We start from the raw sequence: 11,149 nt of genomic DNA on the forward strand, positions 1-11,149 counted from the left end.
AGTCTCGTTATGGTAGGGTAATTACTTTTGTGTAGACACATGTGATTCCCAAATCCCATAGGCTCACATCATTAACTGCCCACAACACTTACTATAAAAAGAATCCCTTGGCCTGTGGATTTTGTGCAAATATCTTATTGTCTGAAGCCCAAATTCCATAAGACCTGAGAGTATAAGGTTGGCAAAGACACCAGTGATTGGGTGAAATGCCCCTATGTAGTGCTGATACTGTTGAGCTTGAAACTTTCCCATGACATAGAAGCAGGCAGCCAGTATAAGTCTGTATTTTCTCGTGGAAAGCAGGTGCCTTGTTGAAACTTGGTGTCTAGTTTGGTTTCACATCAATGGTGACAATGCTTAACATATCACTTTGACCTTGCCATCGCAACCTTGGCTCATTGCCTTAGCCCAAAGGAGACAAACTCAGGATAAGTCGTTTAACCCGTATGCTCATCAAATGTCTCCCTGCTCTGCTCTCCATTGGTTTCCATGCACACTTTTGTTTAGGGTCCAATTATTGTCCAACGGTTCTAGATGGCACCAGCCTGAAGATTGCTCAAGGTTCTGTATTTTGGATTTTTGGCCTAATCAGACTTGGAAGAACTGAATAATCACTCACAAAACTTTAGAAGTAGAATGGACTCATAATGGTGGACCCAGCTGAGCTCATGCTTTTTCAGACTGGGCCCAGAACCAAGATCATAGCTCAGTGTTACAGAGTGTCTGTTGGGGGAAGGGATAGCAGGTGAGAGAGTATAGAGCAGTAGTTCTTAAGTATATTACTTGCACAGTAGAGCATCATTTCAAGGTCCTGGAGCTCGTTCTGCGGTCACAAGATGGGATTATATCAAGGCCGTCCAGGGCACATCGAAAAGTAGCATCCTGCTTCCCGAATCCTTTTATACCTCCAGCTGCTCTGCTATACGTGATGGAGAGAGGGGAATCAGATGTCTATTCCCTCAATCCTTGGGTGGGGATGGGGGTAGGGACAGGAGTCTTTATTCCTCTGACGGATTAATAAACATGTAAGCAGCAGAGAATTCCTTATATGGAAGGAGCCACCAGTGTGAAGGCCCTGTGAGGTACTGGGACTTTGGGAGCCGGATAGTGTCGAATATACTCTACCACCTTGCAGCTGCACCCACCCTGCCAAGCCTCTCTTGACACTGCATTGGTGGCCATAGTAAGAAACACTAAGGCTGATTTGTGGTTTCTGAAAAGGACTTTATGCAGGTTGGTTCCCTAAAGGAGATGGAAGGAGTTGGTGTCTGTTAAATATTCTGCTACTTCTGCACCCCTGCTTCAGAGAGTCACCATTCCGAGCAGCTGGGTGCTTCCTCGCTCTGTCACCACTTTCTCTTGCTGTGTCACTGACTGTCAAAGAGAACCTTCAAGACTCAGATGGGATAGATGAGTAGGATAGATGAGTAGTACTGAGTAGTACTGAGTAGTACTGAGTAGGTCCTTAGCACAGGGAATGCTGTAATTCTCGATGTGGCTGCTCCAGTGTCAGTTTCCCCAAAACCATCCTGACAGCAGCCAGAACATCCTAAGCACTGACCATGCTGTAGGTAAGGAGCTTTGGGCAGCGTGAACACTGTCCCCCACGTTGAGATGAGGTGCTTCTGCCCTGAGAGTCTTCCTAGAAGGCTTTCCAATCCGGCCTGGGCCCCTCTCGTACAGAAACCCCAGCATCCTGCCCTCTGTGCCATGTGACTGCTCTGACTACACCCTATGATACAGGCTGCCACTGTGTGCTTCTCCTGTGCACGCTGATCTCCCCCACACTACAGGGGTATGGGGGTTAAGATCAGCCCAGGGATGCTCCCATGTTCTTCTCGCTACTAGATTCACTCCTGCTTTCTCAGATCTGCTCCTCCTCACTGGATGTTTTCTTCTGGTTCCTCAACTTCCCCTCTTAGCCTTTTCTTTTACGTCTCTCTCTGTGCCCTGAATTATCAGAAATTCTGTTTCATGCACTGTGCCTGGGGAGGGAATGGAATCTTTCCTGCAGAGAATGCTGTTCTACTTCACTTGGTGTTTGCTGTTTTATTTTGGCCAACTAGTAAATCTCATATCCCCTTTATAACAACTAGAGTTTATGACTCCAGTTAAAATGCTCTTCCACCTCTTCTGCTCATGTTCTAAACCAGAGAACACCTTCGTCCAAATACTGTGTGAGGGCCAGAGAGATGCCTCAGTCAGCAGAGCACATTCCTTGCTTAGAGGAGGCAAGAATTTTATCCCCAGAACCAGAGGATCTCCCAGGTACAGGGTGTTACCCCAAGCTCAAACCTCAGAGAAGCCCCTAAGTGTGACCCACCAATAAACAAACAATAAAATAGAAGCAAAAGAAAACAAAACCAGTGTTGTGACAGTCAAAAGCACGGACTTCCTGAAATGCTTTCTGACACTCAAGGCGAATCCCGAGTTTTATTTCTCACCTGTGCTGCAAATCAGAGCAGGGCCGGGCCAGGGTTCATAGGGCGAAACCTTCTTTGAAGCCGCAAGTCAGGAGATAGCTGGTCTGTGAGAGGAGCTCAGAGAAGGGCCTGTGGTCAGTTCCTAAAGCCAGGCCACAGAGGCAGGAGACAGGGGATTGGGGGAAAACAGGGTCCTCTTTACACAGGAGCCTGTGGCTCCATCAGGAGGTGCCGTGGTGTGTGAGCCCCTTCCCTCACTGGTATCTGAGTATGGTTTAGATGTAAGGACAGTGGCTGAAACATGTGGTGTGCCCTTGCCTCTGCGCCTGCAGATGTTTCTTGGAAACAGGCACTACCCCAACATCCTCCCTCTCACCCTATCTTACAAACAAGCTGGGCAGCAACCAGGGCAGGTTGCCTCAGGTTGGCACCCTCAGCTCTTGGCCACACTCCCCCTTTACCGTATATCTCAGGTTTAGGATCTGGCGTAGGAATCTTGGTGGGTTCTATGTGGGAGACAGACAAGGGGTGAGAGAGATGACGGAGAATGCCCAGTGTCTCCCAGCTCACTGATTTATGCATTTACCCCAACAATCATAGTGCTGTGACATGTGTCTATATGTCACTCTATTTAATTTTATTGTTATTTTGTTTTATTTTGTTTTGGGACACACCAGGTGGTGCTCAGAGCTTACTCTGACCTCTTAAGTGTCAGGTGTCACCCCTGGCAGGTTAGGGAACCATATGGGGGTGCTAGGGATTGAACCCTGGAAGTTGCTTGCTAGGTGAGTGCTCTGCCAGCTCTCTACTTCTGGTTCTCTCCTTTTTCTGGTCCTGTAACTTAATATTTAAGGTTTTATGGTTTTTGGGTCACATCCTGCTATGCTTAGGGGTTCCTCCTGGCACTACCCTCAGGCAATATACCTGGCAGTGCTTTGGACCGTATGTGATGCCAGGCATGGAACCCAAGCTGGCGGTATGTATGGCAAGAGCCCTACCTGCTGTCCTGTCTCTCCAGTCTCCCAGCCCCATTACTTTATTATTTTTTGTTTTTATTTGCTTGTCTTTTTGGGTCACACCTGATGATGCTCAGGGCTTCGTCCTGGCTCTGCACTCAGGAATTACTCCTGGCAGTTCCTAGGGGACCATAGGGGATGCCGGGGATCAAGCCCGGGTTGGCTATGTGCAAGACCTTCCTCTGTGGACTATTGCTCCGATCCAACCCCATTACTTTTTTTTTGGCTTTTGGGGTCACACCTAGCGATGCACAGGCGTTACTCCTGGCTCTGCATTCAGAAAATACTCTTGGCGGTATCGTGCTCCGGGGACCATATGAAATGCTGGGAATCGAATCCTGTCAGCCACGTGTAAGGAAAACGCCCTACTCGCTGTGCTATCGCTCCATCCCCCCCCCCAACCCAACCCCATTACTTTAAAAGCAAACATTCATTCATTCGTTCAGAGGCGCTCAGCTCCAGGTCACAAATTTCTCCTTTACCTAAGTCTTTCATGGGTCGAGCCAAAACCATATACTTGCCCTTGAGTTCTATGTGGGAGACAGACAAAGAGGGGAGAGAGATGAGAGTTGCACAGAGTTTCAGCGTGTCCACCCAGCAACCCACTGGCTCACTGGCTTGTGTCACTTCCCCAACAGCCGCAGTGGTGTGCTGTGTGTTAGCAGTTCCTTCCTTTTTACAAAAAAGCTGGGAAAGTATATGTCCATATCTTCACTTAATTTAATTTACTTAATAATTTATTTTTGTGTTTTGGGCCACAGCCTGTGGTTATGACTGACTGCACTCAGGAATTATACTTGGCGGTGCTTGGGGGACCATATGGGATACTGGGAATTTAACTCAGATTAGCAGGGTGCAAGGCAAGCGCCCTACTCACTGTGCTATCTCTTCAGCACCCGCCCCCATTATTTTAAAAACAAGCATCTATTTGTTTGTACAGGTCAGTTTCTCCTTTACCATCTGTTCGTGGGTCCTAGTTGGGAGACAGACAAGAGGGTGAGAGAGATGACAGAGACACAGAGTCTCAGTGCCTCCACCCAGTGCCCCCTGGCTCACTGGCTTATGTCAGCAACCCTAAGAGCCTCAGTGCTCAGCATTTTGTTTTCTTTATAATTCTGAGAAACTGTGTATCTATACCTCCATTTTATTTTACTTTAAATTACTTATTATTATTTTAAACATTTATGTATTTTAAAAATTAAACCAACATGAGGTACAGAGTGATAAAACTATTTCTGGTCGGGCTTCAGTCATACAGTGCTCCAACACCTGTCGCTCCACCAGTGGACATTTCCCACAACCAATTACCCCAGTTTCCTTCCAACACCCTCCCTCCAAGCCTATCTCTATAGCAGACACGTTTCTTCTCTCTCTCTCTCTCTCTCTCTCTCTCTCTCTCTCTCTCCCTCCCTCTCTCCATCTCTCCTTTTGGGCAATTTGTTTCGCAATACAGGTAGTGAGATGTTCTCATGTTTGTTGCTTTATCTATTTTCAGCATGCAGTTCTTATCCAGTGATCATTTCCAACTATCCTTGTCAAGGTGGTCCTTCTCTATCCAAACTCCCTTAAAAATGAAATTTTAAATCTTAAAGCTCTCTTATCCATTTCTTCCCTCATTTTTTACGTCCTTTTTTCAATCAGCCTGAGTTCCTTCCTGGAACTGCCCTTAGTTCAGATGAAAAGAGGTGAGAGTTGTCTCACCGATATTAAGATCTCCAAAGGGGGGGGGGGGGACAAAACAATCAAGAAAACATGATCCTTGCTCATTTGAGAGTCCCTCTCAATGAGATCAAGGCAATTTGAATCTTCAAGGCAATCTCAACGGTTCAATTCAAGACAGTCTTCAATATTCATTCAATTTCAGTACTCCAATTTCCAGCGAATACCAGAGAGTGCTCACTTGAAGTACGTGGTAGCGGGGACCGAACCCGGGAACAGCCACTTGTAAGGCAAGCGCCTCCCCATCATTCTGTCACTCCGGCCGGAAACTCAGCTGCTAGTTCGGTCTTTTAACCTGCATTCTCCACCCTGGGCGGAAGACGGAAGTGGGGGGGGGGGCATTCGTCATAGAAGCCGGTTGGTGACGCGATCCCTGGGAGAACTGACTCAGGGATGATTTTCCCGCCCAGCTGGGCAGCCCGGCATCCCCTGGAAGAATCGAGGCACGAATCTTATTTTATTGACTTTAGGTTTTTGAGCCACAGTCTGTGATGCTCAGGATTGACTCCTGGCTCTGCTCTCAGGGAGCACACCCATTCGTGGACAATATAAGATACTTGGGATCAATCCAGATGGGCTGCTTGCAAGGCAAGCACCCTCCCTAATCTACTATGGCTCTGACCTCACTAAGTTAAAAACCAGGGTTTTGGGTTGGAGCCATACATAGCGCAGTGGGTAGGGCATTTGCCTTGCACGAAGCCTACCCAGATTCAATTCCCAGCAAACTGTATGGTCCCCTGAGCACTACCAGTAGTAATTCCTGAGTGCATGGGCCAGGAGTAACCCCTGTGCATCGCCAGGTGTGACCCAATAAGCAAAAATAAATAAAAAAATAAATAAATAAAAATTAAAAACCAGCGTCTATTGTCAGTTCAGAGCTGCTCAGATCCGGGTCACAGTTCCTTGTTGACCATAGATGTCGGTTTCAGTCTCAGGTTGAGTCATGGTTGTGATTCGCAGGTGCGTCAGAGACAAGGAGGGGAGAGAGATGTCAGAGAGGTAGAGTCCCAGTGTCCCCACCTAGTGTCCCCGTGGCTCACTGGCTTCTGTCAGTCTCCTGTACACCTTCAAAGCTGCAGCGTGTGTCAGCATTTTATTACTCTTAAAGACTGAGAAATAGTCTTCTGTATCTGTCTACACCCATTTAAAAAACAAGCAGCACTTGTTTTGCTCAGAGGCTCTTTGACTTCTCTCACCTTTCGACTGTGATGACCAATGCTGCCATTACCACGCCTATCAATACCTGTGATCTGCTTTCTGTTCGCTTGGGTAGATATTTGCATGTGGAATCACTGTGTTCTATGGTTTTCTCTTTTTAAAACATGAGAAAATCTGCATTCCAAAATGTATAGCTGGCACCAAAATGTTGGATAAGACATTCAGGACCTGGGTTCTATCAATAAAGCAAATAACTCAACTTTCTATAAATTTCTTATGTAGTTTCATAAAGTATGGGTAGAATTTGCAAAATAAAAAGTTTAAGGACCTGTCTTTCCATAAGAGCACAGTGAAAATTATGGTAGAAAATGTGAAGCTGGGATGGCTGTGAATAATCCATCCAACAGGTTTAGCACAACCCAATGTGTTCATACCCACAGGATGCTTGAAACAGCATCTGCTTGTACCTAAGCTCTGCGAGTATATTGTTAAATACATACTTGTTACTATCTATTGCACACACACCTGGAGCATGGAGGTGGATTTGGGAGTCACTTTTCTGGCTTTTCCTATTTACCCTACCAAATGATCAATTTTCACTGGCTAGCATATGTTCTTTCTAACATTGTAGAATTCTCTGTCTTTCCCCAAAATTTCAATTTATTTTAATAAACAATTAAGTGACCTATAACTTAGTGATCGTACATCTGTTAAGAACAGCTACGAAATAATTTAGGCCATGAAAAGAAGCCAATAGTTTCCCAAAGTTGGAGGAGAGAGAGAGAGAGAGAGAGAGAGAGAGAGAGAGAGAGAGAGAGAGAGAGAGATACAGAGACAGAGATAGGTGTATTTTCTTTTATGGCTATTTTTATTCATTCATTATATTAATTTGTCATTTGACCTAGGAACCCACATCGGGGTGTGTGTTTGTGCTGTGTTTGCTGTGTGTGTGTTTGTGGGGGGGGGGTAAATCACCAAGTGACATAAAGGACATCAGGAACAAACTCAAGACCTCTTGCTTGCCCTGGACATTTTCTAAGTCTCTGCATCATCTCCCCAGCCCTCTTCTTCCTGGTCTTCTGACAGAAGAGCTGTTAGGATCATCTGAGTGATTGCCATTAGGGTTTCAATTCAAACCTTGGCTTGCCAGGAGAGGCCTTGAACGCACTGAACCACCTCTGGGGCCCTGCTGATGCCCTTAGTCAAGTGCCAAATCACATCCACATCTAGAGCAGGGACAGTCGTGGAGGACCAAGGTCTCCTCCCAAGCAGGAGTGACCATAGACATGGCCATCCTTGAGAAGGTCACTGAACTCACCCTGGGTGATTGGGGCCAGGATCCTGAGATCAACCACAGCCAGCAAGAGGACAACGAAGGCGTCTGTAAAGCACTTCATCTTCCTAGCTCCAGTAGGTCCCAGGCTCCGGCACGCTGTTCTCTGATTCTCTTCGACCCCAACTGTCTTGTTTTTATGAGAAGACGAAGGTCAGAAAGTCACAGGCAGATTTAGAGTGTTATTATCTGCTTAGATCACAGACAACACAGTCTTCGAAATAAGTGCTCATAGAGATTGGGAAACCTTCTGTGAAGCAGCAATTCAGGAGACAGCTGGTCTGTGAGAGGAGCTCAGAGAAGGGCCTATGGTCAGTCCCTTAAGCTGGGCCAGAGGGGCAGGAGAGAGGAGTGGGGAAAATAGGGTCCCCCTCACACAGGAACCTGTGGCTCCAGCATGGGGTCCCCAGGTGTGTGAGGCCCTTCCCTCTCTGGTGCCTGAGGATGGTTCAGATCTAAGGATAATGGCTGAACCATGGGGCGCGGCATTGCCTCTGCCCACATGGACCAGGTCTCCTCTGCAAGCAGGAGGGCCAGGAGGGTGCTGGGAACCCCTCAGGGAAATAGGCAATGGGAGGGGTGTGGATGTTTCCAGAACTCCAGTGAATGGGCTCTCCTCAGTTGCTGCCCCACGATGGAATCCTCACTCCCTCAGTTACTGATCTTTAGTGAGTTCCTGGGGATATGCTCTGGATCACGTTACCTTCCGGTTTCTCTCAGTCTTATCTTTCATTAGGGTCTTGCTGTGGGTCCCTGGACTCCCTTTATTAGAGCATTTCTTAAAAAAAAAAAGACTAAAACCCAAATCCCGTCTTGCCCTTTGACGTATATAGAAATCTTTTCTGGACTCTTATCAGTTTTATGTTTCTTTCATGTCTTTCTCAAGACCACATGAGCCGTTCTTTGGAAATGTAATCTTCAGGGACTGAAATGATTCTACAGGATGTAGGGCATTTACCTTGCACGCAGCTGATTTGGGTCCAATCTTGCAATGCCACACACAGACCCCTGAATCTGCTGGAGTGATCACTGAGCTCAATGCCCTGTGCACAGCTGTCTTTGGCCTAAAAACAACAACAAAAATCTTGAAAGAAGGCAGCTTTTCTGTTTTCTGCCTTGGGACATTTTGGGAAGCTAATCATAATTACATTTAAAATTTAAATGAATTCATTTTCAAAGTGGACTTCTCATTACTTTGCATCATTATAGACTTCCATGGTCTTAGATGACTCCTCTCTAAGGAGCTTTCTCGAGCCCCATCACAGGTGTTCCAGGGTCCTCGGAGAAATGGGAAAACCCCTCTTCCAGCCTCCCAGGTTCCCCTGTCCCTCTCTAGCCACAATAGTTTTCACCGAATCTGGGACTTAGTTTCCACCCTTCCTCCCTCCGTTCCTTCCTCCCTGCCTCCCTCCCTGCCTCCCTCCCTCCCTCCTTCACTCACTCCCTCCCTCCCTCCCTCTGTCCCTCCGTCCCTCCCTTATTTCCTCCTTCCTTCCTTCCTTCCTTCCTTCCTTCCTTCCTTCCTTCCTTCCTTCCTTCCTTCTTCCAGATTCTTTGCATTAGTTATTCATTATTCATATTCCACACAGGAGTAAAAAGTCTTGAAATGGTTTTTTATTTTCTGATTTATTTTTCCCAGCATCATCACTTCCAGTAGAACCATCTTAGTAGGGCTCTGGTGACCATACATGGTGCCAAGTTCAAGGCAAGAATCCTACTGGCTGTACTATAGCTTTAACCAGGCTTTAAAAAAATTTTAGGAACTCACTCAGGGTTCTGGAGAGACATCTGGTGCTGGGATTGAAGTTGGGGTCTTTCATCTTTTTAATGACCATGTAATATTCCATGAGTATGTGTGTACATCATAGCTTCTTTATCCAGGCATCCATACATGGAGAGTTAAGTTAATTCCATGTTCCTCCCTACCCTTTAAATTCAGTACCATGATTTATAATACTGTTAAAAATAATTTCATGAATAAATTTTTCTAATTCCACACACGCCACCAGAGTTCTCACTTCTTTCCACCAATGTCCCAGAGACTTTTCCTACCTATTTGCTTTCCCCTGCCTCCTGAGGCCACCTCTTGTCCTCAGGTAAACTGAGGACCAACTGTGAACCAACTTTCCAGTTCCTTGTTTTGACTTTTGTGACTAACACTTTTATGAACATAGGAATGCAAATATCTTATGTAATTAGCATATTTCTGTCTTTTGGATAAATTCCTTTTAGAGACATGTAGAATAACATGGTATGACTATTTGTATTTTTACAAGAAGTCCATATTTTTCTCCATGAGATTTGTATGAGCTTACATTCCTGTTAACCAAATACCAGGGTGCTTTTCTCCATATCCTCTCCAATAGTAATTGTTTCTGATCATCCTGACATAGGGATTCTCACCAGCCTGGTATGCATCTCACTGTGGGTTTCAGGTACATTTCTGTAATAATGAGTGATAGCCAGCATTTTCCTTTATGTTTGTAAGTCATCTGTGAGTTTTTCTGGAAGTTTCTTTCCATGTGTTGCCCACTTTTGTTCATTTGTTTTGTTTTGGGGGCTCTACCTGGTAGTACTCAGAACTGGCTTGGTTCTGTTCTCTGGAATAATCTGGGCAGAGCTCAGCTGACTGTCTGTGGTACATAGACTTGAACCTGTGGTGGCCAAGTTCCAAGTAAGCACCCTAGCTGCTATACTATCACTCCAGCTCCAGCTTGAAAAACTTTTATTTTTAATTTAAAAGAGATTATACAGGGGCTAGAGCAATAGCACAGGGGGTAGGGTGCTTGCTTTGAATGCGGCCAACCCGGGTTTCATTCTTAGCATCCAATATGGTCCCCTGAGCACTGCCAGGGGTAATTCCTAGTGCAGAGCCAGGAGCAACCCCTGGGCATCACCAGGTGTGACCCCTATAAAAGCAAAAAAATAAAGAGAGATTATACATGCCGTTTGTCGATCTGGGATTGAGGTTGGGCATGTACTAGGCCTGAGCTCTTCCACAGATTTCTAGTCCTTGTCCACAATTATTTTTCAAACAACTGTCCACAATTATTTTTCAAACAACTTTTGGTCCTTCAGATTCATGGTTTTATTTTGCATTTTATGAGTCCCTGGATCCAGGTTTTGTAATAAAAAATATAGCATATATCTGTCCATCTCTTTCTGACTCGTGTCACTTAGCATGATACTCTCCATGTCTATCCATTTATAAGAAAAGTTCATGACTTCATCTCTCCTGACAGCTGCATAGTATTCCATTAGGTAGATGTATCAAAGTTTCTTTAATCTGTCATCTGTTCTAGTGCACTTGGGTTGTTTGCAGATTTTGGCTATTGTGAACAGTGCTGCAATGAACATATAGGTACAGATGTCATTTCTACTGTGCTTTTTTGCATTCTTGGGATATATTTCCAGAATTGGTATTGTGGGGTCATATGGGAGCTCAATTTCTAGTTTTAGAAGGATGCTCCCTATTGTTTTTCAGAAAGGATGTATTAGTC

Source organism: Sorex fumeus, unplaced genomic scaffold (genome assembly GCF_029834395.1).
Source record: "Sorex fumeus unplaced genomic scaffold, SorFum_2.1 ptg000063l, whole genome shotgun sequence".
In the NCBI taxonomy this organism is placed as follows: Eukaryota; Metazoa; Chordata; class Mammalia; order Eulipotyphla; family Soricidae; genus Sorex; species Sorex fumeus.